Source organism: Physeter macrocephalus, chromosome 5 (genome assembly GCF_002837175.3).
Source record: "Physeter macrocephalus isolate SW-GA chromosome 5, ASM283717v5, whole genome shotgun sequence".
Classification (NCBI taxonomy): Eukaryota; Metazoa; Chordata; class Mammalia; order Artiodactyla; family Physeteridae; genus Physeter; species Physeter macrocephalus.
Window position 1 is genome coordinate 7,079,444 of NC_041218.1, and position 5,528 is coordinate 7,084,971.

The window sequence follows — 5,528 nt, forward strand, 5'->3', positions numbered from 1 at the left end:
GCCCGTAGGAGCAAACAGTTCCCTTCGGCGGCGCTCCCCGCCCCTCCGCCGCCCGCGCGCCAGCCAATGGCCTCCGAGCTCCTGCCCGCCTGCGGGGACCAACGGGGCCGCTCTGGGGCCAGGGGGCCACCGCCGCCCCCAAAGTGGCCCTGCGCGGGTATGCCTCTCAGTGTGGGATGGCCTGCCCTAGAGTCCCCAACAAGGCAGGCAAGCCCTGGGGCTGGATTTCTGTTAATTCGGCTAATATTTATTGGGCATCCCATCCCAAAGGACCTGACCCTTTTGAAAAATTGGCAATTGTCTCCAGACTCTTTGTTCTGGCCTTTCCTCTTGCCTCACTCCTTTGCAGCCTTCACCTACCTGCCCACTCTCCCTCTTCTCAATCCAAATTTACCTGGATCAACTCCAGGCCTTTGCATTGGCCTGGATGACTGAGAAGTGACCTGGTCTGTGTCAGAAGAGGGCCAAACTCTTCCTCCCAGGTAAGGTGCACTCACTGCATTTTAACAGCAGCCTCTTCCAGAACCTTTAAATGTAAGTCAGCGTCACTTTGAAACGTCAGGCCAAGTCAGAGGAGGAGCGGGGGAGAGGACAAGATAGGCTGATGGAGAAGAAATGGGAAGGGGAAAACTCATTCACCCATTCCACAAATATTTACTGAGCACCTACTATGTGCCCGGTGCTGCTTGGGCAGCGGGTGGGCTTTGCAGTTTGATATACCTGAGTTTAAATTCCAAAATCACCACTCATTAGCTGTTACTGTGAGCAATTTCACTTCTCTGAGCTTCACTTGGTCTCGTCATATATAAATGAAGAAAATAATGTCTATTCCACAGTTATAAATCAAATGAGAACCGTTCTTATAGGCACTCAACAAAGGTAATTATCTCCAAAAGGTAAGTCCTTGTCATTATCCTCAAAATAGTGTCTACTCTGTCTTCCTAAATGACTAGTCCCTATCTTGTTAAGACAGAGATCTCCAAGGCTGATTATCGCCCTGTGTAGAGGCAGACCTTCCAGAGAGCCACCCCAGACTAGTACTCTTTTGTTCCACTGCATTTAGTATATGAACGGGCATTATTGGCGCAAGTGAGACATGTACTTAGAGCACCGTACTCAGAAGGACAAGTTATCAAGTACTTTCTCTGCTAGGCATACTTCCAGGATAAAGAATGAGTACCTCACAGACTTAATACTATGCTCAAGGAGCTTACAGGTTAGCAAAGGTTACGTTCCCAGAAGCCAGTGATTTTCTTCCCTCTGCTCCTTGGCCATAGGCTGCCCCCGATTGTAAATATCATGTCACTATTTTTAGAGGAAACTGGCAAGTAGAGTCTGAAAAGCTCCAAGTAAACTCATTTCCGCCAGTGCGACACATTTCAGAGCACACGTTCTGAGCTATACATCATCAACATCTTCCCTCGTTCCTAGAGGTGGAAGAGAAGCTAGGTTAGTCCCAAGGGTTTAAGCTATCTTTTCAATATAACGTAGTTAAAATTACTTCCCTTCCTAAGCATTAAACTACTTATAACTACTTCTCTTTTTACACGATGAGATACCACATAGTATATCCACTTTACGTTTCTCCTTCACAGAGGATGAATTTTGCACACACAGAGCCATCGTACTTTCACCCCTGGCAGCCAGAGTTCAGTTCACTGTCATGAGATAGGAGCAAAGCTACTCAACTCAAACAGAATTTACATGCACAGGCTTCGTGGTACTAGCATTATCTTACAGCTGCCAACCCTAGCAACCACAGGTCACAAAAACCAGGAGTGGATACAGCAGATGCACGGTGAATGGGGGGATTGGGGGACGCTTCCCAGAAGGAAAACAAGAAGGGCACGAGGAGGGGGCTGCTGTCCATGGACTCCAGTGACCAACGGGCTGATGGGGCTGAGAGATGCGAGGGTGGGAGAGACCCTCGCTGGGAGAGATGTCCAGTCCTCAGACTTGTTTCTGTGAGTCACTGAGTAACTATGAGGCAGTTATCTAACTTTCTGAGGGGGAGAATGAGCAACTGGATGAAGTGGATTGTAGATGTCAAGAATCATTGTTCATAAACATTTCTTGTAGGGGAAGGACCCGGGGCTGGGCCCTCAGTCTCTCAGGTGGGAATGGGCTGCTTCTCATCCCCTCACCTAGCAATTAGATAAGCTTCTGCTCAGGACAGGGTATTGGACAGGTAAAGGATATAGGAGAGGCCAAAGGAGAGGGCATTCAAAAATGCCAGAACATTTACGTGTTGTGATGGTTGATTGTATGCATGAGCTTGACTGAGCCAAGAGATGCCCAGAGAGCTGGTAAAATGTTATTTCTGGGTGTCTGTGAGGGCGTTTCCAGAAGAATTTAGCATTTAATCCAAGACTGATTAGGGAAGGTGCCCTCACCAGTGTGGATGGGCGTCATGCAATCCGCTGAGGGCCTGAGTAGAACAAAAAGGCAGAGCGGGAGCAAATCTGCTCTTTCTTTGAGCTGTCACAGCCATCTCCTTTCTGCCCTTGGACATCAGTGCTCCTGGTTCTCGGGGCTTTGGACTCGGAATGAATTACACCACTGCTTTCCTGGTTTTCCAGCCTGCAGCTGGCAGATCATAGGACTTCTTGGCCTCCATAATTGCATGAGTTAATTCCTCTGATAAATCTCCTCTTATATATCTCTATATATCCTTTCGGTTGTTTCTCTGGGGAGCCCTAACACACGTGTCTACCACTCCCTAATCCCTGGTGCTCCCTGTGCACTCCGTGTCCTCTCAACAACTACAAGCTTTATTTGAGGAAGCAACCCTCTAGATTCACCCTTAGCTAAGTGAAGAGGGTAACCAGATCCGCACTTCTACCTCAGTGCCGCTCCTTGCTTAGTTTAAAAAGCAGGCTTAAGGACTGCAATGTAACCCTCAAGCTCTCCTCACCCACTGACATGTCCATGGTTACAACTTCCTACCTTCACTTTAGGATGCCAACCTCCAAGGAAGGATAACACCTTAGGTTTCAGAGTCATTGACATCCTAAGTATAACTAAAAATCAGACGCAAGACTATGTGAAGGGGAGGGTCGCTGGGGGTAAGGTGGTAAAGCTCCAAGACTACTTAGAAGAGGCAGAAAGTGTTAATGTGGGGAACACAGTCAAATATTTTGTATTATACGGTTTTAAGGTCAATTTGCTCTTGCTAATGAGTTTTCAATATCCTTGCCTTTTTCAGATCCACCTTCTGCCAACATCTTAATTCAAACTTAAATGCCCAAACACACGCACACGCACGCGCACGCGCACGCACACACACGTTTGTTTTTTTTTTCCCTCTCTCCCTCTCCTCTCTTTCTCAGTGCCTTCTGAAAATTTCTGCTTTATACCTACGCAAAGTTTGGAGAAAATACTACTTTTTCCCTCTTGAATTTATTCTCAGCCTACTTCAAATAGGCATTCCATCACTTTCTTTGCAAGTCTCGACACAGTAGATGAGCGAAGTTCTCTTCAGTTCTTAATGACTCTATGGCACTTTCCTCGATATGTGACGGCTTGGTGACTGAGGGAGCTACTCGACAGTCCTAAACACAGGCACCAGGGCTCAGAAACCCTCTAGGCAGAAGACATGTTTTATGTTGGTGATAACTGCAGTACATCCTCTCGAATCTTCTCAGTGGGCAACCCTTCAACATTTAAGTGTGGGGTGACTATTTTTTTGTTTTTTGTTTTTTGTTTGTTTCTTTTGGGGGTGTTTTTCGTTTGTTTGATGTGGACCATTTTTAAAGTCTTTATTGAATTTGTTACAATACTGTTTCTGCTTTATGTTTTGGTTTTTGGCCGCGAGGAATGTGGGATCTTAGCTGCCCGACCGGGGATCGAACCCGCACCCCCTGCATTGGAAGGCGGAGTCTTAACCACTGGACCGCCAGGGAAGTCCCTGGGCTGATTATTAAAAATGGTCAAAATTCATTCAAAATAGTCTAGTGCTCATGTAGAATAATACTGGTTTTTCTAAAAGCAACAAATAAGGTATTAAAACCGTGTATTATTATTAAATCTGAGCTGGTAATGAAGTCACCACAGTCCCTTTCGGTTCTTCAGCAAACTGCTCTTACACAGAGGTGCTGGCCTCACCACAATGGAGGTTAGGGAGGACGGCGGTGCAGGCACTGGCGCTGTTCCCACCTGTGCTCGTGCAGCGTCCTGTCCATACCAGGTCTCTGGACAGAGCCTGCAGTGGGCACAGCTGAAATGAATGCTGCCTCTGGAGCTCCTAACTTAACTACTGAGATCAGTCAGAACGTTTTCAACAACCATTCCCATAGCCTTATTTCCTTCTGAGTCCTGCCTCTAGAAGCAAATTATGACTTCCCATTGTGGATTCAAAAATCCTTTTTTTCATCTTCAATCCACAGCTCCCTGTTCTGGGAAAGCAGGCTAACTGGTCATTTCCAGTCCAATAATTCATTTTCTCTCTCTATGATCTTCTAAACTTGCAGGCACTTTAGAATCACTTGGGGTAACTTTAAAAAACCAAACATCTAGGCCCCATCCCAGATGAATCAAATCATGCCAGGGTGAGCCCCCGACATAAATATTCTTATTAGCTCCCCAGGTTATTCTAATGACCGGCCAAGAACAAAGTAGCATAAGAAGGGCTCCCTGCTGTTCCTCAGATCCTTCTCTCAGCCCCACAAGATCTCCCTGGGGGCATAAACATCCCAAATTATTACTTACTGACTAATAATAAAAAAACGATTGACTTAACTATTCTTGTTCATTGTTTTATTCTGCTGTTTACTCATTGAGGTTGGCTTGCAGATATTGTTTTTCTTATATAGTTTTTTAAAACTATAACCTCAAAGCCAAGAACTGATTTGGTGTACATAGCTTTACATACATCCTTAATTCTGAATTCTGTTTAAACCAACCTCTCCAGGAATGTGCCTGCCTTTCCAATTTGTTATAATTCCTCATATACATAAAACTGGTTATCTCGCCTGAGTTGCTGATAGAAGTCAACACATCATATAGATCACATTATATGTGTCACCTTGATATTTTCTGCATCAAACTTTTTTTCAGTCTCTGCGCACATGTACTTCTGTTCTCTCACTGCTTCCCAAATTGCAGTCTCAGGCTAGCTTCCCCCCAGCACAGGCAAGCAAACTGGAAGTGAAGAAACAGCCACTGCCCAGCCTTGACTGAAGAGAAGCATCATTTCAGTAACATCCAGGAAACTGTTTAACTGATCAGCAAGTAATTCTCCTGCACCTACTATATCAACACTTTCTTCTTAGGCTTGCAGTATGTTTCAAAGCACTTTTTAAGACCTTCCCTCATTTGAGCCTCACAACACCTTAGGTAAACTTGGTAAAGTGTATACTAGACTCACACTGCGAGTGAGAAAACCAAAGCAAGAGGCTCTCTGACTTCCTTTCCAGGACCTCTTTCATTATGATAATCCTTATTCTTATAAAAGCATTACAAGTGCTATATACAAAATGTTTTACATTACACAAAATATACAGGAAAAAGTAACCACTGAATGACCCCAA